This window comes from Dendrobates tinctorius, unplaced genomic scaffold, assembly GCF_039654945.1.
Source record: "Dendrobates tinctorius isolate UK_male_01 unplaced genomic scaffold, ASM3965494v1 ptg000065l, whole genome shotgun sequence".
Classification (NCBI taxonomy): Eukaryota; Metazoa; Chordata; class Amphibia; order Anura; family Dendrobatidae; genus Dendrobates; species Dendrobates tinctorius.
Window position 1 is genome coordinate 30,695,657 of NW_027361733.1, and position 23,811 is coordinate 30,719,467.

General features: G+C 44.7%; 1 long non-coding RNA gene across 1 annotated transcript in view; it reads right to left on the reverse strand.

The window, feature by feature from the left end:
- Window positions 1-6,830: 6,830 nt before the first annotated feature.
- LOC141094867 (uncharacterized) overlaps window positions 6,831-23,811 on the reverse strand; it is a 57,674-nt gene continuing 40,693 nt past the window's right edge. Inside the window, exon 2 of the long non-coding RNA XR_012233186.1 lies at window positions 6,831-8,963. This is a non-coding gene — a long non-coding RNA (uncharacterized lncRNA). The remainder of the gene's footprint in view (window positions 8,964-23,811) is intronic.

Here is a 23,811-nt window from a genome sequence, read left to right on the forward strand (position 1 = left end):
TTCAATTGGTTCAATGAAGTTGAATTATGCATTCATAGCTATTTTGAGTTTCATTGGAGTCTAAAGTTAGTCCTGATTTTAATTTAAAAAAATACTTATGTGGTCTAGACCTTCTTCCTGGTTTGCATTATTACTACTCTTTAACTCATTCCCTGGCACTATGGGTTCGCACATCAAATAGATAGCACCTCTGCTCTTCCCACACTCTTCTGCCTTATTTAATTAATCCTCTTGACTTTCCCCCTGGTTGGAAGGTGGACAAATAAGGGCTGTTTGCATATTGCGGGTTTTATCGGTCGATTAAATATGAAATCTTAAGAATTTTTCTCCTCTAATTACACTATGCCCCTCCTCTGAATGTTTTCAGTTTCACCAAATACATCATATAATTGGGCTCCCTCACAAAAAAGTATGGAGATCTAATTGATAGATGAATTTTTGAGCACATATGGCTTAATAACCCTTCTTGACCTGGAAATACAGCCGTTGTCTATAAATCATTTGTTTCTCCTTGAAATGAACAATATGTCTTAAGTGCTCTGCTGTTGGGGAAGATCTCAGGGAGTCTATAGAGATTGGCATGATACATCTGACTATACAGTCACTTCTATTAATACATCTTTGGTGGAATCATAGTATAAACGCTTTATGAGATGGTATTAGACACTCCACAAGCTTACAAGGACTTTTTCAGTGTATGTTGCCCAGGACAGCAGCCCTGGGTGAGCTGCTGCTCCATAACGCCCTGGCACATTACAAGAATATCATGATCCAGTCAATATGTGTTGTGCTGTGTATATTGCATTACACTCAATTTGCAGGACTTTGCCTATACCTCAGCTGAGTGTACCTGAGTATCTTTAGGCATTACCTTAGCAGTACCCACACAGAAGTATCAGTACCTGTAAATAATGCATAGTGTTACATTACATTCCTAAATACCACATTACACAGTTTGCATTTCTCATGGCACAATAAAAGCAATAAAAGCTCACAACACTATTCTTATCATGTGACGGCTGTCTTCAGGGGGCAGGTACAGGGCAGAACACACCCTTACATACCTCCCCTCTTTACGAATGCTTGTCCTCGACCATTCCAAACCTGAAAGGCACCAATGCCACAATACACACATAAAATCACACAAAATGAATATTTTCTTGCTAAGGGGTATATAATGTCCTTATCAGCACCCACTGGGTTGGGACCACGGAACAGAGAGTTAAAGTTCTTTCCACTTGATGCCTATTGGCCAATGTAACAGCTGTAGCAATCCAGGCGCACAGTCCATAGAGTCCTGATCTGGCTCGATCATTGGGTAGTCCTGGCCAACACCGGGGGTTCCCAGTACATCTAGAGTCTCCTGCTCACTGGACAGTTCCTTATTGGCCTTTTCAGTGCAACAAGCACAACTGATACATGGTTGACACTTTCTTCTGGCTGCCATTTTTAATTCTTCCAGCAACCGCCTTCAAACCTAGGTTTCTCGAGCTCTGGTCTTCTCTGCATAGGTAACCGACTGAGGACACTGACACACGTAGATAGTAGTGGACACTGTCTGGCCGTAAAGAACGTGCTGGAGCCAGACACTCCACTGTAAGGTTCTGTAGTTCTACATGTATCCTATGCCACAGATCTTGTATTCTTGGACAACTCCACAGGTGATGCAGGATGTCTGTGTTGTGTTTTCCCACATTTTGAGCATGTATACAATGTTAGCACAAAAAAACTCTTGAGTTTCAGTAAATCACAAAAAGGTTCAAAAGAGTTTTTTTTAAAAAAAATTAGTTTATTGGTCCAACAAAATAATGGAAAAATTATATCAAATCAGAGTAACACAGAAAAAGCAGGAATTTAGGGGTAGTGAGTTCAAGAGCATAGCAAAATCTCTTTCATGTGAGTTATAGCTTTTGCATATGCATTTAGATGTCCTATTGCTTACTATTACTATAGAATGCTGTAGATAAGACCTGAAAGGCGGTGGCCATATCTTATAGCGCCTAAAACAGCTCACAGGTTCTCTTTAAGAGAGACCTCCATGTTATTCATCTGAGCTGTGTCTTTCCTACCACTAATATATTTTTGGGCTAGGCTACGTGCCTGAAGGAAGAGGAACGGCCTGTCTCTAAAAAAAAAAGGAAGGCGCTGTGTCACTGTTGCAAAAAATAGTAGGTAGAAATTTTGATCTAACATGGCAGCCACCATGGTGCATCCCTGTTTTGCCAAGGTTACTTAATGTACAGGTAGACAATTATTCATAAATTTAGGGTTGCCTAGAAATGGTTGAAAGGGAGACAGATCACCGGTCCCTCCACAAATTTTTCTCCCTCTCCTCCATGTCAAAATAGTTTGCCGCAAAACAGAGTGCTCTCTAATATCAGGGAGCTCATCGTTACCCAGATGGATCAGAGCAGTCAGTGACACCCGAGGGTTCAACTGTTGCTCCGATTGTAGGTTGGCAAACTGGGAGATCCCGCAAATCCAATCTACAATGTACTTAACCCCTTCATGACCCAGCCTATTTTGACCTTAATGACCTGGCCATTTTTTGCAATTCTGACCAATGTCCCTTTATGAGGTAATAACTCACGAACGCTTCAACGCATCCTAGCGATTCTGAGATTGTTTTTTCGTGACATATTGGGCTTCATGATAGTGGTATATTTAGGTCGATAATTTATGCGTTTATTTGTGAAAAAAATGGAAATTTGGCGAACATTTTGAAAATTTTGCAATTTTCAAATTTTGAATTTTTATTCTGTTAAACCAGAGAGTTATGTGACACAAAATAGTTAATAAATAACATTTCCCACATGTCTACTTTACATCAGCACAATTTTGGAAACAACATTTTTTTTCGTTAGGAAGTTATAAGGGTTAAAAGTTGACCAGCAATTTCTCATTTTTACAACAAAATTTACAAAACCATTTTTTTTAGGGACCACCTCACATTTGAAGTCACTTTGAGGGGTCTATATGGCAGAAAATACCCAAAAGTGTCACCATTCTAAAAACTGCACCCCTCAAGCTACTCAAAACTACATTCAAGAAGATTATTAACCCTTCAGGTGCTTCACAGGAACTAAAGCAACATGGAATGAAAAAATGGACACTTTAATTTTTCCAACCAAAATTTTATTTTAGCATCAGTTTTTTCATTTTCACATGGGTAACAGGATAAAATGTATCCTAAAATTTGTTGGGCAATTTCTCCTGAGTACACTGATACCTCATATGTGGTCATAAACCACTGTTTGGGCGCACGGCAGGGCTCAGAAGGCAAGGAGCGCCATTTTACTTTTTGAATGTAAAATATGCTTGAATGTTTAGCGGTTGCCATGTCTTGTTTTAAGAGTACCTGTGTGCCTAAACATTGGAGCTCCCCCACAAGTGAGCCCATTTTGGAAACTAGACCCTCCAAGGAACTTATCTAGATGCATAGTATGCACTTTGAACCCCCAGGTGCTTCACAAATTGATCTGTAAAAAAAAAAAGTACTTTTTTTTTTCACAAAAATTTTATTTGGCCTCAGTTTTTTCATTTTCACATGGGCAACAGGATAAAATGGATCCTAAAATTTGTTGGGCAATTTCTCCTGAGTACATCAATATCTCATATGTGGTCATAAACCACTGTTTGGGCACACCGCATGGCCCGGAAGGGAAGGAGCGCCATGTGACTTTTTGATTGGAAAATTAGCTCCAATCGTTAGCGGACACCATGTCGCATTTGGAGAGCCCCTGTGTGCCTAAACATTGGAGCTCCCCCACAAGTGACCCCATTTTGGAAACTAGACCACCGAAGGAACTTATCTAGATGTGTGGTGAGCACTTTGAACCCCCAAGTGCTTCACAGAAGTTTATAACGCAGAGCAGTGAAAATAAAAAAATAATTTTTTTTCCTCAAAAATGATTTTTTAGCCCGCTATTTTTTATTTTCCCAAGGGTAACAGGATAAATTGGACCCCAAAAGTTGTTGTCCAGTTTGTCCTGAGTACACTGGTACCCCATATGTGGGGGAAAACCACTGTTTGAGCGCACGGCATGACTCAGAAGGGAAGGAGCGTCATTTGACTTTTTGAATGGAAAATTAGCTCCAATCGTTAGCGGACACCATGTTGTGTTTGCAGAGCCCCTGTGTGCGTAAACTTTGGAGCTCCCCCACAAATGACCCCATTTTGGAAACTAGACCCCCTAAGGAACTTATCTAGATGCATAGTGAGCACTTTGAACCCCCAGGTGCTACACAGAAGTTTATAACGCAGAGCCGTTAAAATAAAAATATTTTTTTTCCCTCAAAAAATAAATTTTTAGCCTGCTATTTTTTTTCACAAAGGTAACAGGATAAATTGGACCCCAAAAGTTGTTGTCCAGCTTGTCCTGAGTACGCTGGTACCACACATGTGGGGGGGACCACTGTTTGGGCACATGTTGGGGCTCAGAAGGGAAGTAGTGACGTTTTGAAATGCCGACTTGATGGAATGGTCTGTGGGCGTCATGTTATGTTTGCAGAGCCCCTGATGTACCTAAACAGTGGAAACCCCCCACAAATGACCCCATTTTGGAAACTAGATCACCCAAGAAACTAATATAGATGTGTGGTGAGCACTTTGAACCCCCGAGTGCTTCACAGAAGTTTATAACGCAGAGCTGTGAAAATAAAAAAATATTTTTTTTTCCTCAAAAAATTATTTTTAGTCCACTATTCTTTATTTTCACAAGGGTAACAGGATAAATTGGACCCCAAAAGTTGTTGTCCAGTGTGTCCTGAGTACGCTGGTACCCCATAAGTGGGGGGGGGACCACTGTTTGGGCACAAGTTGGGGCTCGGAAGGGAAGTAGTGACGCTTTGAAATGAAGACTTGATGGAATGGTCTGTGGGCATCATGCTACATTTGCAGAGCCCCTGATGTACCTAAACAGTGGAAACCCCCCACAAGTGACCCCATTTTGGAAACTATATCACCTAAGGAACTAATCTAGATGTGAGGTCAGCACTTTGAACCCCCAAGTGCTTCACAGAAGTTTATAACGCAGAGCTGTGAAAATAAAAAAATATTTTTTTTTCCTCAAAAAGTGATTTTTAGCCCACTATTTTTTATTTTCACAAGGGTAACAGGATAAATTGGACCCCAAAAGTTGTTGTCCAGTTTGTCCTGAGTACGCTGGTACCCCATATATGGGGGGGACCACTGTTCGGGGACACGTTGGGGATCGGAATGGAAGTAGTGACGTTTTGAAATGCCGACTTGATGGAATGGTCTGTCGGCATCATGTTGCTTTTGCAGAGCCCCTGATGTACCTAAACAGTGGAAACCCCCACAAGTGACCCCATTTTGGAAACTAGACCCCCCAAGGAACTTATCTAGATGTGTGGTGAGCACGTTGAACCCCCAAGTGCTTCACAGAAGTTTATAACGCAGAACCGTGAAAATAAAAAATCTTTTTTTTTCCACAAAAATAATTATTTTAGCCCCCATTTTTTTATTTTCCCAAGGGTAACAGGAGAAATTAGACCCCCAAAGTTGTTGTGCAATTTTTCCTGAGTACCCTGATACCCCATAAGTGGGGGTACATCACTGTTTGGGCACACGTCGGGGCTCGAAATGGAGGGAGCACCGTTTGACTTTTTGAACGCAAAATTGGCTGGAATAAATAGTGGCTCCATGTCGCGGTTGGAGAGCCCCTGATGTGCCTAAACAGTGGAAACCCCTCAATTCTATCTCCAACCCTAACGCCAACACACCCCTAACCCTAATCCCAAACCTAATCATAACCCTAACCAGAACCCTAATCCCAACACAGCCCTAACGAAATCCCAACTCTAACCCTAACCACAAGCCTAACCGTAATCCCAACCCCAACCCTAATCCCAATTCCAACCCTAACCCTAAATTCAATCCTAACCCTAAATTCAACCCTAACCCTTAGTCCAACCCTAACCCTTAGTCCAACCCTAACCCTTAGTCCAACCCTAACCCCTAGTCCAACCCTAACCCCTAGTCCAACCCTAACCCCTAGCCCATCCCTAACCCTAACTCTAGCCCTAACCCTAGCCCTGGACCTAACCCTAATGGAAAAAAAATATATATATATTTTATTATTTGTCCCTACCTATGGGGGTGATAAGGGGGGCGGTGATTTACTTTTTATTTATTTTGATCACTATGAAAGTTTATCATAGTGATCAAAATAAATGAATGAATCTGTAGCGTTGCAGATTCGATTCGGCGCACTGCGCATGCGCCCGCCATCTTGCAAGATGGCGGCGCCCATGACGCTGGACGGCAGGACACCGGGACGGATTGCGGGAGATCGGAGGCACAAAGGAGGGTGAGGGGGTGATCGGAGTGTGAGAGGGGATGATCGAAGGGATGGGAGGGCGGAGGGAAGGCGGGGGGGCAGATCATGACGACGGCTGCCGATCGGTGCCGTCAGAAGGTGGCGGCAGCCGATCGGTGCCGTCAGTCGGTGTGGGGGGGGTCGGGTCTCGGTGTCCAGCCATGTCCGATGCTATTTCAGCATCGGCCATGGCTGGATTGTAATATTTCACCAATTTTCATTGGTGAAATATTACAATCGCTCTGATTGGCAGTTTCACTTTTAACAGCCAATCAGAGCGATCGTAGGCACGTGGGGGCTAAGCCACACCCCCAGGTGTTAACTCTGAAGGGTCCTTTGTGTGCGGGTCGGGTGACCTTTCAGTGACCCCGGTCACCCGACCCGCAGGGGGGCTATTTATAGCATGACGCCTACGTAGGCGTCATAGGTCGTTTGGGCACTGCTTTTCATGACGCCTACGTAGGCGTCATAGGTCGTGAAGGGGTTAAAGTTAGCTGCCAGATTGTATCTTCCAATATCCGTAAAATTAATTTCTCACTCTCTCTTGGGCAATTGCAGCTTGAGCAATCGTATATGTGTTCTTTCCTTCTCACCCCATATGAACCTCCTAAACACTGCATTTAATTGCTTAATATCTGGTTGTGATAATAGCAGCGGGAGAGCTTGGAATAAGTATAGCAACTTTGGAAAGATGACCATTTCAATCAAATACCATCTACCTGAAAAGGATAGTGCAAAATGTCTCCATGAGTTTAAAAGACGAATTATCAGTGCTATATGTGTTCTAAAATTTGTTTTATAAAACATTGAAGGGTCTGCCGGGAGTGGAATGCCCAAATACTTAATTGATTCCTCACTCCAGTGGAATGGGAATGCTGCATCTTTTTATCCTACCCAATTGGAACAGCGCTAGAGCCTCCAACTTACTATAGTTCACCTTGAAGCCAGAATTTCTTCCAAAGTAATCCAGGATCCTCATTATGGCTGGGATGGCTTGAGCCGAGTTGGCAATAAACAACATGTTTCCCACTGTAATTCCTTGGAAAGCAGGTAAGTTTTGATGGGTTCTGAGGAGGGGGTCCAATGCTAGGTTGAATAATTGAATACAAATGGGGACAGTGGGCAGCCCTGTCTCGTACCCTGTTGTATTTGAAATTGTTTGGAAAATGTATTGTTTATGTAAAGTCAGTATGTGGTTTGTGTTTCTATGGTGTTTTCCATTAATTTCTTCCTTTTATTACTTCTATAGGAGATAATTTGTCCCCTTATCACAGCCTTGGAGGCTGCCCAAAATAAGGGAGAATTTTGGCTCTGCTCCCGATTGTCATTCTTATAAGTGTCCTAAGAGGATAGCAGGAATGCTCTGAAATCATCTGATTCATATAAATATGCAGGAAATCTCCAACTTCTCTCCCTCTTTATTGGGCTCACCAAGCAGGATCTACAAGTCACAGGGGCATGAACTGATATATGGATATTCAAAATATCTGATTGGAGCACCAATGGCAGCATAGATGTGTCCAACAACCAACAGTCCAACTTAGCATGGGAGTCGTGTACATAAGAGTAATAGAAATTATCCCTCTCTAAGGGGTGTTGCGGTCTCCATATGTCAGTCAATCCCAGATGATCCAATAGTGACTGTACGTAACCACTCTATGATGACTGGTGTGAGGTGTGGGGGTTGGACCTATCCAGTAGCATGTCATGGGCCTCATTGAAGTTCCCCCCACTACTAAACGGGACGTTTCTCAGCTGGTTATTTATGTTTGCTGTTAATTGCACCTGAAATTGAGGATCAAACACATTAGGTGCATACACATTGACCAAACAGTAAGTAACCTATTCTCTATTAGCTTTAACCAACAGAAATCTTCCTTGAGCATCTGCCACAACATCTAAAATCTCATGGTTAATACTTTTGTTAAAGAGTGTAGCTACTCCCCTTTGTTTTTTGACATAAGAGGCCTCCGCGCATGCCGTATATTTTTTGCTAAGGAAAGAAAGATGGTTATTCTTTACCCAATGCGTTTACTGCAAGAAAACAATATGAAAGTTTAGACGTAAGTAATTCAGAACTATCTTCCTTTTTACAGGGAAGTTAAGCCCGTTTACGTTCCAAGAACACCAATAAAGAGATTGTGTTATGGATACCTCCGAATTGTTTGTATCCGCCATTAACCTATTCCTGAGCATAAAAACAGCCATGAAATTATCACTATTTGTATTCCAGCTCCCCACTCATCCCAGCGAGTAAGTGTTGGTGCTGGTGAAACCTGTAAGCTGTATAGGAGCACGCAGAGACCCTCCCCTCCCTTGTCAATAATAGTAAAACATGTGTGAAAATAGCCACTGCCTTTAAAATTCAGTGATGGCACAGAAATGAGTAAGCATAGTGACCCCGAGTGTTCAAGTGTCACCCAGATTCCGAGGTGATGACTGGATCTTGGAATGTAGATAGTTTAGGGCCTTTGTTGGATCATCAAAAGCCCAGTCCTTTCCGGATATAGTAAAATGTTAGACAGCTGTTTATTGTAGTCTGAACCGAATGTTGTTCTCCACCAGGATTTTACATGCTGGGCTGAAGGCTTTACATTTCGCCGCCAGGGCCACAGAGTAGTCCTGAAAAAGAAGGAGCTTGTTGTTATTATAGGATAACTTCTGTTTATCCGAGAGACATTATCACCTCCAGCGAGGCCTGGAAAGCCACCAGCCCGTTGTCAATCTCTGGCAATAGATGGTCCATTATAGCTTGGGCTTTGGGTCGTCTCTGCTGTTATCACTTGCCAGCTTTGTGGGGAAATTTGCTATTTGGGAACGTGTCGAGTGTCTCGCTCCCTTGCTATTTTTGCCTACCAATTTATCCATGGTGTAGAGTGTCACTAATGTATTCCTGTATAGAAGGGAGTGACGTCACTGGTGACATAGTAATCACACATAGCTTTGTAATGCAGATCAGCCAAGATGCTGGTAGTTGTGAGCTATATAGAAGAGTTTTTGCTGATTCAGCAGAATGCCTAGTTGGAGCAACACCAGGGCAGAGTGTGTACGTGTGTATTCCACTTTTGCTCCCGCTGCAGTGATGGTAGAATTAAAGAAATAGAGACTTCAAAGAACTGGATGTATTTAGGGCCTTTTACACATAGCGATATCGCTAAAGCGTCACCAATTTTTTGACGCAGCAGCCATATCGCTAGCGATATCGCTACATGTGACACTTACCTCCGACCGGCCCCCCCACTGGTTATCGCTGATCTCGCGAAATCGTCCTGGTCCATTTCTTGTCGTCGGCTTCCTGCTGGCGCCGACGAGCAAGCCATGGACGCGGGCGGAAGACAGTCATCATCGCTGCATCTGACAGGTGAGTAACGACCGCGATCATCGCTGCGTTGCTGGTGAGATCTGCCTGTGTGGCAGCTCACTAGCGACCATTTAGCAATGCACCAGCGATCCTGACCGGGTCATATTGTGGTCGGGATCGCTGGTGCATCGCTAAATGTAACGGGGGCCTTAAAACGTTTCACAGCCACTCTCCAGTGCCTAGCATGGAAGTTATGCAGATAATTCAATGTTCCCTTGATATGATTCACTGGTGCAGGCACTTGATAAGGGGGTTTCAGAGGTGTTAAGTGTGCTGTTAGCTTACTATCTCCTCAGGGTTGTGGATGGCGTTATATTACTTTCCCCACGGGAGTAGTGGTGTTCCCAGGTCTCTCCCAGACTCTAGCACACTCACACACTCATGTGCCAGCTCAGGGGGTTTCCCAGCCTGCCTCACTAGTGTCCTGAACTATCTTTAATCTGAGGAGCATCATGGCTCATTCAGCCTGAATCATCCAGCTTTTATCTATTCCAGTACTGCTCCCTCACGTTTCAGGAGGGGGAGGGGGGAACGGTAACTGTACAGCGCCGACCCGCCTCCAGCACTCACCACTGTTCACCTGGTCGCTCCGGCCTCCGATTCCCTCCCACCTTTCACACTGCCGCCAGGCACCTGCAGATGAACACCCATCCGGTATGCAGCTCCTGTGTTCCTCTCAAGACCCGGTGAGTAGTGTGGACCTCGGCATTCTCGCTCCCTTCTCTGGAGTTCTGCTGCTTTGTATGGCGCTGCCTGAACCTTTTGACCCCGGGGTCTCCGGAGAGCAGGGTCTGTTAGTGGAGGCCCTTGTCCGGTCCTTATTCCGGCTTTTTGATGCCCCAGTTAAGGAGATTGAGAGGGATTTTTCTCCACAGCCAGGGAGCTCTGTTAGAATGCAGCCAATCCTTGGCTCCACCTCCCGGAAGTCTGGCTCATCATCTTTAATAAATTGAGGGTGTGTTGATGCCACAGGGACCCAGCATTTATGCAGAACCAGTGTCTGGCTTCCTGGATGAAGCCAAACCCTTGCTGAGTGCTAAAATATTGGTTGTGACTGTACTTCCGGCTCTTCCGTGAGTTCCCACCTATTTTTCATTGACTTGCAGCAACAGGTGGGGGTTTCTTCTTCTGACAACATGCCCATGTGGTGCATTCACCACTTACCACAAGACGGCCTCTCCAGACAGGGCACTCCCCAAGCCGGACAGGCTTTCACACCTTTTTGTTCTCCAAACGCCCATGATCAGCAGAATCTCTTTTGCTTTTTGCACCATCGTGGGTCCCCTAACAGTTGCCATCTTAGTTTTCTTTGACATCTTCCCCACATCTTTAAAGTTTCCTTGATGCATGATTTCGTCCTGCAGACTACGCCAAGTCGTAAGGTGCCCAGCAAAGAAGTCGTAGGAGAGCTGTTGTACCATAACGTCTTGGCACATTACAAGAATTTAATGTCCCAGTCCATATGTGTTGTGCTGGTTACAATGCATTGCGCTCACTTATAGGACCTAGGCAGTGGCGGATCTTAATAGGGGAGGTCGCCCCGGGCCCAAGGTTTTTTGGGGGCCCAGGGGCCAATCCGGTGCCGCAGCGTAATTTTGGCTTCCCCCAATAGTCGCGTGTCGCGGCAATTGGCGGCTGCGCTGCGCTGAATGGCTGGCTCAGTCACCTGATCCTCCTCCCCTCTCTCCGCAGCGTCCGCGCTCATTCCGGCCAGCAACCGGCATCACGTGGCTGCATCAGAGTGACGCTGGCCACTCACACTCTGGCAGCGGCTCCTCTGTTCCCTCCCCTTCGTTGGTGTCCATAGATACAGCGGGGCCCGGAAACTGACAGCCCAGCCGACGCCGTGTATCACAGGAGGAAGAACTCTCTGGTGCCTGGTGGACAGTGTTGCAGCAGCAGCAGCACTGCCTGTTCCTCACCTCTCCGAACTTGGGGGTAAGTCGCAGCAGGGTGGTGCGGAGGTATGTCATGACTGACTCGTGGATGTGGGGAAAAACACTCTTTGTTATACATGTATTTTAGCCCTATGTTGATTGCTCATTAAATATTATAAACTGAATGTACATTTCCTGCCTATCGATGATTACCCTCTAAGAGTACACCGCATAACATCTGGGCCTCCGTCCTTGATCGCCGGCACACGTGTTTTAGCCCTTAGTTATCTACCACATCTTTCTCTCACCTACTTTATGTGGATGTGGGGGGCATGGGGGGGGTAGGCAGGGGGGGTCCTTGGTCAAGAGGGGTGCCCAGACTTTAGGAACAGCCTCGGACCAGTGAGCAGTGCACTGCACACATTATGTAACGTAACCCATTCAGGTCCTCACATCATGTCCCCTATGGCCAGGTTCACGTTGGGCGATTTTGTGCATATTGGCCGTAGGCCTACAGCTTATGTGCAACGTCTTTTTAGGCCATGTCCATACGTGGCGGAATGGTGACGGGTTTTCCGTACGGACCCGCAGCAAACCAAGTGCTGCGGTCCGTATGGCTGTCAATTCCCGCACGCGGACCGCAGCACTCAGCTAGCTGTATTTATGCATGATGGTTTCAAACTGCTCAGGTGAGAGATCCTTTTCAAAACTTAAACGAATTAAAAATGAGTTGAGGAGTCAAATGGGACAAGACAGACTCAATCATCTCTCTTTAATGAGCATTGAAAAAGAGCTTTTGAAGAGTCTAGACCTCTCAGAAATCATCAACGACTTTAGCACCAAAAAATCTCGCCGAAAAAGTCTGTGAGCAGTTTATGATCTTCAGTGTCAAAAAAAATCCGAGTTTCTAGTCCATTAAGAAATTGTTGCCTGTGCTCATTGCACTTTTCCTGTTAGGCTACCACCCACACAGATATACATCTGTATAGATAAATAATGTTGAATTATTAATATTATGTTTACATGTTCTTACTTGCACTTACATGTGGTACGGTGAATGTAGCCTTATGTTTACTTTGTATGAAGAAATACAGCCCAGTATATACCACATTATATATTTTGACTGTTGATTTTGAGGAATATTTAATATTATTTATATTGTTTGACCATACAATACAATTTCTTGTGAGAAAAAAGTAATTTTTCTTTGTTTTTATGGTCTAATAAATGTTACAATTTGTATACCTAAAAATCAGCATATGCAGTGTTTTTGTGAGAAGAGCCACAAAATTTTGACAGAAAATGTTTTCCTGGGAAAGGGGGGTACTGGGGCCCAGGTTTTATGAACAGCCCCGGGCCCATGGTCCACTTAATCCGCCACTGGACCTAGGCCTCCGCTGTATCCATGTCCTCAGTTTCAGGAAAGGCCACACACACATTGGGGACACTCAGTTTTGTTTTAACAAGTTCAACTTTTCCACTTGCTGCAGTAACACAGTACATTTCCATCATTTTCAAATGTTCTGCTCTGACTATCCCTACTTTAAGGGTATGCGACCACAGTGCGGATTCTACTGCGGATCCGCTGCAGCTCCGCTAATCATGTACAGTACAATGTTAATCTATGGAAATTGAAAAACCCAGTGCACATGCTGCAGAAAAATCCGCACGGAAACGCTGTGGGTTCATTTCTGCAGCATGTCAATTCTTTGTGCGGATCTGCAGCATTTCTGCACCCACTGATTGCATTGATCTGCAGCAAAGCCACACGTCTAAAAAAAGATCTGCTGTTTTGCTGCGGATGAAATGCTGCAGATCAGGAGGGGGGAAGAGTGTGGGCGGTGACTGAGTGCGTGTATGGGCCTGTGTGTGTGGGGGGGGGTTGCGGACCTGTGCGGGGTGTAATCAGGCCTATGCGGGGGGTCTGCGTGTATATATATATATATATATATATATATATATATATATATACACACACACACACACACACACACACACATATATACAGGCATCATCCGATGGGACTACAAATCCCATCGGGCTATGCCTGCTACCCTGACAATGAGTGACATATTAGCCAATGATGGGACAGTAGTAGTCCCATCATCCGGCTAATGTGTTAAATGTAAAAAAAACAGAAACATACAGAACATACAACACATAACATAGTACATACTCACCAGTCACCTAATTCCCCGAAGCCCTCGATCACCTGTAATGAAGATAAATAAATAAACCAACCTATATTTACCTTTCCGCCATAGTCCAATTAATGAGTGTCCCACGACGATTTCCCCTATAGAACAGTGACATTAGGTGATGTCACTGCTCTACAGGGGCTCCAGCGATGAACTGACAGCGGCAGTAAACCTCCGCTGTGTATATCCCTCCGCCGCTGCCGGGAGAGAGGTCGCTTCAGTACAATCTCTCACCGGCAATGCTGGGTGAGAAAATTCCCACGCAGCATTGCCGTAAAATGAGAGCATGAACTCACTTGACCTCTGGATTACCTCCTATCAGTGCATCGTGGGAGGCCCTATAGAGCAGAGACATCACCTGATGTCACTGTTCTATAGGGTAGATCGTCATGGGACACTCGTTATTAATTGGACTGCGTCGGATAGGGAGTATATGGTTGGTTTATTGTTTTACTTTTTATTCTAGGAGAACGAGGGCATCGCTTGGATCTGGGAGTTCAATAAAAATATGAAAACCGCGTGGTGTTTTATTTCATTAAAAGACTTTATTCTTCTGTGTGTGTTTTTTTAACCCTTTCAAAAGATTAATAATGGATAGCTGTCTTACTGACGACTCTCCATTACTACCCTGGCTTAATGTCACCTTACAACAGCAAGGTGATATTAACCCCTTATTACCCCATATCCCACCGCTACACAGTAGCGGGAAGAGAGGGTAAAGTGCTAGAATTAGTGCATCTTTTAGACGCGCCATTTCTGGGGCAGCTGCGGGCTGGTATTTGTAGCCGGGGGAGGGCAATATCCATGGCCCCTTCCTTGGCTATGAATATCATCCCGCAGCTGTCTGTGTAGCCTTTCTGGCTATAAAATATAGCCCCCCCCCCCCCCCCCCCCAAGTCATTTTTTTGGGGGGTCCCTCTATTTTAATAGCTAGTAAAGGCTATGCAGACAGCTGCGGGCTGATATTCATAGCCTGGGATGGGGCCACAGATATTACCCCCCTTCCCAGGCTACAAATATTGGCCCCCGGCCGTCAGATTTTTTCCCTTCTGGCACAGAAAATTGCGCGGGAGACCACGCCCTTTTTTTCAGTTTTTTTTAAATATATATGGCTATATATCTTTAGATATGTCTATAGATATATCTATGGAAATATTAATAATAATAATCTTTATATAGCACCAACATATTCTGCAGCGCTTTATAGTTTAACAGTTCCAAACATAAGTCATAAGTAACAACGTTAACAATACAATAATGAAAGCAAAATAAGACGACCCTGCTCCTGAGAGCTTACAATCTACAATGAGGTGGGGGAGATACAAAGTACAGGTGTGTATTTACAATGATGGTCCAGCCATCTTGAGGGAGTGAGGGATGGATGGAGATAGTGAATGGGCTACACATGCACTTACACATAGAATGTGTATATATCTATAGATATATCTATGGAAATATCTATAGATATAGCTAAGGATACATCTATAGATACTGTATATCTATGGAAATATCTATAGATATATCTATAATATCTATTGAAATATCTATGGAAATAACTCTAGATATATCTATGGAAATATCTATAGCTATATCTGTGGAAATATGTATGGAAATATCTATAGATATAGCTATGGAAATATCTATAGATATATCCATAAAATCTATTGAAATATCTATGGCAATACAGTATCTATAGATAGATCTATGGAAATATCTATAGCTAAATCTATGGAAATATGTATGGAAATATCTCTAGATATATCTATAGAAATATCTATAGATATATCTGTGGATATAGCTATAGATAGATATGGGATAGATAGATCTATCTATTATCATGTGTCTATCTGTGTGTGTAATGGAGGGTGGGTTGGACAAATGTAAATTAGGTTGGACAGAAATGACATCACAAATCTTTTTTTATTATTAAATAACATATCTTTATTTAGCTTACAAAAACGCATACAAATCCGCAGGTAAAACCGCACTGAAAAACCGCATGAAATCCGCGGCAAAAACGCATCAAAAATGCATCTGCGTTTTCTGCCAAGAGATGCGGATTTTGTGCAGAAAAATCCGAGGGAGAATCTGCATTATGTGCACATACCCTAAGGCTGCGTGCACACTGCGGTTTTCCCCTGCGGTTTGACACCTGGGCAATGGAACAGGTGTCAAACCACAGCAGAATCCGCAGAAAGAATTGACATGCTGCGGATTTAAAACAGCAGGAAAGCCGCACAGAAAAATCTGCAGCAAGTGCACTGCGGATTTGAAATCCCATTGGCTAACATGTCTGCGAAACTGCTGAGGATCCGCAGGGCCAGCATACCCTTAGGGATGTGATGCAGTGTTTCAATGAGTCTTTTCCTGCAGATTTGTATGTGTTTTTGTAAGCTAAATAAAGATATGTTAATTAAACAAAAAAAAATGATTTGTGATGTCATTTCTGTCCAACCCACACTCCAAAAAGTTCAGTTTTTTTGTTTTTTCTTCAGCATTTTTGTATTCAGTACAAATAGGGTGTGGCCTCCATTCTACTGAGCTGTGTAGTTTATTTAGTCCCTCTGAAGCTGGGTGTCCGTTTGGGACCCAGAGACTCTGCTACTATTCACAATAGGTAGGTTTTAACCGTTAGTGTAGTTAGTGTCTCAAATGGGTACACCTTGTCGTGGTGGGACAGCTTTATACTTTTTTGATCAAAATAGTGTTTACTAAGTACCCTATGTTATTTAATGCACTTGCTTTTTTACTTATTTATTTTTATAAGGGTATATGCATACATTGTTTTTTTTTTTCCTTTGGTTTTGCCAAATATAGCTATGTCAGGCAAAAACACATTTTTGTTTGTAAGTTATTAAAATATTAGATATCAACGTAATAGTACTGACCTATAGAATGCATTTAATATGTGAATTATGCCCCATAATTAAAACCATAAAAAAGTGTATTTTTTACGTGATGCTAAAGAGATTCACAAGATATTTGACTTTTTGGTAACAGGAAAAAATTGCCTGATCACAATGGCAAATGCTGCAGTTGGGGGGGGGGGGGAAATATTAAAGGGGTAATTACATTAAAATTGAGCTCAATGTGTTGATTTTAAAAGGAACATCATTATAAAATAATAACACATTGTCCCCCAGAAATAGCCACCCACCTTGACCATTGTCACCCCTAAGGTTAGACTATTAACAGACACTACTGGCTTATTCCTCCATTACAATTTTCACAAATTAATACTATTATGAATAAAATTTTATAGCAATTTGTTTCATGTCATATCACCAACAATGGCTGGGAAAATTAAATTTCTTCTAGACATAAGGAATTTAGCACTCAGGTCAACAGTGGACTTGCAGGATATAACTAACGCCGGGATCACACATGCGAGAAACTTGGCTGAGGCTCGCATGTTAATACCCAGCACTGCCGCTGGCACTCGGATCGGAGCGTGCGGCCACATAGCAATATATGAGTGCCGGCGGTAGGATATGATGTCTCTTATGCCTCCCTTCCCTCTGATTGTTTTCCAGTCCTTTATGTTTATAAATATGCTTTTATGATTATTGCCTGCGGTACTACTACATGTATAATTATCTATTACCGCTCATTATTTATGGTATTGCCACTTGAATGTGTTACCATTGTATGGATAAGTGTATATATTGCTTCATGTTCTTGTATGATAATATTGAGTGTATACTATATGTCATTTGTGTACGTATAGTTAGGGAAAGCTAGTGCATGCTTTATTGGGACATTAGAGGAGGGCACTCTTAGTATATAGTTTCCCCCTAGGCTGGGTAATTGCAATTATGTTGCATGCCACTAGGTGGGGTATACTAGTGGGACTTGGTAGTAGGTTTTTAGAAGGTTAATTGTAGGAGGGGCTGCCGAGAGTAAGGTGAGTGAGGAAGGGTGGCTTAGTCAGACAGGGCCAGGGTGCACAAGAGTCCACATGGGCTACAGACCAGACAGCTTGGTAGTCACGTAACGTTAAGTCGTTATTGCCCACGTTACCCACGGCCACTGCAGGTCTTAGCAGTGGGTCAGAAAAGGAAAATGTGGTGCCTTACCGCCTGGGCCAATGCTTTTAGGCAAGAAGTTGGCTGGACTAAAGAGATGAAAGGAGATGGCACTTCAATGAGATCGGTACAGACAGGCCGGATGCTTCACCGGGGGCACCAAACATAGTAACTGATGGACTCATGTCTGGGGCGAAACAGGCTGACGGAAATGTCATTATAGTGAGGTCAGACCTGGAAGGAACTGGGAAGCAGTCTAGTACGGTCCGGTCCGGGCGTGTACTGCCACAGAAGTGGCAGCAAGTAAGGAAAAGATCAGGAATCAAGCTAATGAGATGATGTATCAACTGTGGATGTAACATGCAAAATTCTAAGTAAAGTAAGTGAAGTTGTCTCAGAATGTGTCTCCCTTGATATGAGTTGCCTAAAAGAGGGACCGTTATGGCCTGGGAAGTGCCTGGGTGAAGATGAATCTGGAGATGCAGGTATGCCGAGAAGCATAGTATTGGTCAATGTAGGGGAAGAGCTAGGCACAGCTGCCACCAGAGTACAGGTCATGACTACGGTCCTGGCCCTCCCTTACATTAACATGTGAGACTCGGCCGTGTTTCTTGCATGTGTGAGCCCAGCTTAAGGCTTGCTCACAAGCCTGTGAAGTACGGACTGTGCTTACATCGCAAGTCCAGATCCAACCACCTCATATATACCTATGAAAAAAGGAGACCCAGCACTCGGGTCATGTGAAACTAGGCTCATTCAGATATTTCACTTACGCAAAAAAAGGACCGATTTTCATTTGCATTTTCGTTTAGATTTTCATCAGTGTGTCAATTTTTTACCATAACAGTAGTTTCATCAATTTTTGGGGGCGTACAAGAAAGATTTCTAAGCTTTTATCAAACAGATCTGAAGATCGTACAACACATGAATGCATCTAGGATGGTGCCCGAGTGAGGTCTGAGTTTTTCATAGACTTGCATAGGCAATTGGCAAATTTGATTTATGACTAGGATCAAAAACTGTCAAGTCTCCATCTGCAAAAAGGCTTCAACATATTGTGGAAGGTCGGCTCGCTTATTTGCTCCCCGAGCTAGACACAGGAACACTTTATGTTAAAGTCTCTGGGCGGTTTATTACTTCATAAACCATAAAGCCCAAAATAGTAACCAAACGACATTCCTGGCACAAATGAAAATAAAAACTTCACACAAAGTCCTTCCCAGTATGGCTCCTGCCTTCTTGGAAAAATATGCACTACAGCTCACATTGGAGCTTCAGCCTGGAGGCTTCCTTCCTCCAAAACAGCACAGACAAAAAAAAAAAAAAAAATGGCTAGACATTTAACTCCCTCCAACCACCCCCTTGAGGTGGAGATATGGCGAGTAGGTGTCCCGCCCATCTCTGAACTACTCACCAAAACCCAGACCCCGGAAATGACTGATTTACTCTCAGCACATATCATGCTGGAGGGCAACTTATGGGTTTCACATCATGCAACCTTTGTGACACATACCTCCCCTGATATATGATGCCAGTAACTCTGTCACATATTCCCCTCCCCCTGCCCAAAGTCAGAGACTTTGGCACCTTCGGACACCAAACAGGGAATTCAGGAGAGGGCATCTGCGTTCACGTGTAACTTCTCAAATCTATGTTCTGTGTGGAACCTGAAATCCTTATAGCCTAGGAACCACCCTGTCACCCGGGCATTCTTACGCTTCTTTTCCTGTTACCATCTAAGAGGGACATGGTCTGACAAGTTTGAACCTATGGCATAGTAGATAATGCTTCAGCGTAACTGCGGCTCATTTTATGGCTAGACACTCTTTCTCCACAATTGCATAGTTTTTATTGCATGACTAGAGCTTCCAGTTCAGATACAGGATTGGATGTTCTTTTCCATTTTCTTCCTGAGACAACATGGTTCCCAAGCCAAATTCTGACATATGTGTCTGGACCACAAAATGTTTGCTGAAGTCGGGTGCGACTAGAATTGGATGTTTACACAGAGTCCGCTTCAACTTCTTTAATGCCATCTCTTTGTTAGCAGTCCATTTAATTATCGTTGATTTGGTGCCTTTAAAAAGATCAATGGTCAACGGTGTGGCGACTATGGCGACACTTGGGATGAATCGGCGGTAATATCCCATAAATCCAAGAAACACCCCAATTTCTTCTTGAAAAGCGGTTGCGGCCACTTCTGAATCACCTCTTGTTTATTTGTGGCTTGATTTTGCCCCCCCCCCCCAATGACATAGGTCAAGTACCTAGACTCTTACCTATAGCACATTTTTCCGGTTTTATGGTGAACCCCTCAGTTCTTAAAGCATCCAGAACCACCTGTACCTTTGGCAGATGACTAGCCCAGTCAGGCTGTAGACCACAATACCATCAAGGTACGCTCCAGAATACTACTTATGCAGATGGGTCACCCTCCCAGGGCTGTGGGGTACTCTGTACCGGGCCAGTCTCTCAGAGGGGAATGTCACAGCAGCGGTGACCCGGTCCATGGCGGCCATGAAAATCGTAGTTACCGATAACGGTATTTCTCTGATCCCATGACGGCACCACGGAGAGAGAGGGATCCGCCCTCAGGGACAGGAAACCTACAGATGAAAAAGGCGGTACCTCTCTCACACATCAGTTGGTTTACAGAGCATTACACAGAACTCTCAGCTGCAACTCAAACCGTTATAAAAAAAATCCAACATTAATCAAATTAAGCTTAACAAAGGCACCGCGTGGCTAAGTAATAACGCTAACTAACTCACTCTTATGTGCACACCTGTGTGTGAAAGGGAGGGGATGTACGGGTGCCGTCATAGGATCAGAGAAATACCGTTATCGGTAAGTAACTACTATTTTCTCTTTCCCCCATGACGGCACTACGGAGAGAATTACAAAGATTGTAGATCTAGGGAGGGACCACGGCCTCCAGAACCCTTTTCCCAAAGGTGAGATCTGAAGAGGAGGTCAAGTCTAGATGGTAATGTTTGAAAAATGTAGAGGGGGAAGACCAAGTGGCAGCTCTACATATCTGATCTATTGAAGCGCCGGCTTTCTCTGCCCAGGATGATGCCACTGCCCTGGTTGAGTGGGCCCTTACATCCTCTGGTATGGCCGCCCCGCAAGAGGAGTGGGATAGGGTGATGGCTTCTCTTATCCATCCACCTTGCCAGTGTGGCCTTCGATGCTTTTTGACCCTTCCGAGGACCCTGAAAGCAAACAAACAGAGCCCTATCCTTCCCAAATTCCCTTGTGGTTGTTAAATATTGGACCAGGCATCATTTTACACCTAAAGTGTGCAACACCTCTTCTGTTTTGTCTTTGTGATTGGGGCAGAAAGAGGGTAGGGAAATTTCCTGGGTCCTATGAAACTGTGACGACACCTTGGGGAGATATGCTGGGTTGGTTTTAAGAATTACCCTATCATCCAGAATTTGCGTGAAGGGTGTGTGGGCGGATAGAGCTTGCATGTCACTAATACGGCAGGCAGAAGTTAAGGCTACGAGGAGGGAAGTCTTAAGTGACAATATTTTTAAGGGAGCCTCCGCTAGGGGTTCGAGGGGAGATTTGGTTAGTGCGTTTAGCACCAGGTTTAGATCCCGGGGGGGGGGGGGGGTGTAGAGGGATCGGCCTGGACCTACTTGAGGCTCTAATGAATCTCATAATCCATCTGTTTTTGGCTAGGTCATGGTTATACAGAGCTCCCAAGGCCGCCACCTGTACTTTTAAGGTGCTGTTAACTAACCCCTTTTCCAACCCCCTCTGAAGGAATTCCAGAATCTTGGCTACAGGGATTTCGCCCATTGGGTAAGAGCATGACACTGACATGAACTTATTCCACACTTTGCCATATGCTTTGGTGGTTACTGGCTTTCTACTTTGTAGTAGTGTGGATACCAAGTTTGATGAGAAGCCCTTGTTACTTAGGAGCTCCCTCTCAAAAGCCAAGCTGTCATGTGTAGATTTTTTATATGGGGGTGATACACTGGTCTCTGGGATAGCAGGTCTTGAGTTTCTGGTAGAACCCAGGGATCTGTTACGGACATTCTTCTCAGCCAGAACCAAATTCTCCGTGGCCAGAAGGGCACTATTACCACTACCGTTGCCTTGTCTTCCCGTATTTTCCTCAGTACTAAGGGGATGAGAGATATTGGTGGGAAGGCGTAGGCCAGCTGATAACCCCAGGGTATCGTGAAAGCGTCTAGCGCTATTGGGCCCCCCGGGGATCGATTGAGCAGGTTTCCAGCTTCCGGTTCTGACTGTTAACAAATAAGTCTATTTGTGGCCGGCCCCAGAGTTTCACGATCTGGTTGAAGATTAGCTGACTTAGTTCCCACTCCCAGTTTTAGACGTGTTCTGCTTAAAAAGTCCGCCGTTCTATTTTCTGCACCTTTTATGTGAAGGGCTGTCAGGGACTCTAGATTGTGCTCTGCCAGTTGGAAGATGGATTTTGTTACCTCCATCAGTGGTCGAGATCTGGTGCCCCCCTGGTGGTTTAGGTATGCCACCACTACCTGGTTGTCCGAGAAGACCCTTGTGTGATGGGAACGAAGGGAGTCCAGAAAATGAATGAGAGCTAGTTTTACTGCCAGCAGCTCCCTCATATTTGAGGATGCGGACTTTCTTTCCTGGTCCCAGGCCCCCCTGTGCCACTTGGTTGTCTAGATGTGCACCCCAGCCCCAGGAGCTTGCGTCTGTAGTTAGGATCTTTGCCGCAGGCCCCCCTCCATCCCGGGTATGTCAGGCTCTGCTGTATGGCCCTTGGTGACCGCCGCCACCTGCCCGGCCCCTTATCAGATCGGCTGGGCTCACCTGTAGTGACAGCCGTCACTATACTGCAGGAGACCCTCCTTTTTTTTTTTTTTCTTTTTTTTTCCGGGATTGGCAGACTTCCTGGATTCTTCACTGCCTCTCCCCACTCACCCTCAAGGCCCGCCGACCCGATGGTGGTGCTTCGGGGGGGAGCCTGTTCAAGGCCTCGACCCAGCCGAGGCAGGGAACCACGCTGCCTTATTGCCGGTCTGGATCGGTCCCTGGAATCCTGTGACGACTTCCAGGTACGTGCTGTAGGTTTCCCATCAGGGACAGGAAACCAACTGATGTGGGAGAGAGGTACCGCCTTTTTCATCTGTAGGTTTCCTGTCCCTGAGGGCGAATCCCTCTCTCTCCGTGGTGCCGTCATGGGGGAAAGAGAAAATGGGGTTGAGTTGGGAATAAAGTTTATAAGTGATTCGTGACGCCACCTGTGGTGTTCGGCGAGGGAGGTGTTAAGCTGACGCTGCAAGCAGATCCTCTGGGACAGATGGTGTAGTGCAGCAATGATGTTGTAGCCCTCCACAGGTAGGGCTGTTGTCCCAGGGCAGTGTAGATAAAGGGTTAGGAAGAAGGTGCAGTGTTTGGCACAGAGATGTAGTAGTGCTGAGGATGTTGCAGGAAGGAGGCAAGGACACAACAGGGTGCAGTTTCTTTACCTTTACTTGGCAAACGCAGACCGGGGTCTTGATTACAGATGGCACAGGAGTAGGCTAGCCTGGAAGCAACTCAGGAATATCTCTATCAGATGGGTTGTGTAGTCTCCTTCCTAGCGCTGGCTTGAGGTACATGCAGTACAGGGTTACACTGAAGTTCCTCCTTCTTATCGTCTCTTAGAACTACCTCGTATGGCAGACAGCTGTAGCCCTCTATCTCTCTTGGCTCACCCGTCACTGTTGTGCCTCCGAGTCTTAGTTGGGAATAGAGTATTTACAGCTTCCTATTCCTCTGGTTTCTGTTGCAGGACCTTCAGTATCCATACAACCGTGGAGACCAGGCTCCAGATCATGCGCTCTCACTGGGAGGGAGCTCTCTTTCCTCAGCTCAACCTCCAGCTTCTCCCCACACGTCTACACTCGTTGGCTTCCTCACACTAACTCCTCATTTCCCTTCCTGGCCCTCAGAGAGCACTCCTCCCCCCATTCTGGTTCAGAGCTCCCTCTGCTGGCCTGGAGTGGGAACTGTGTTGCA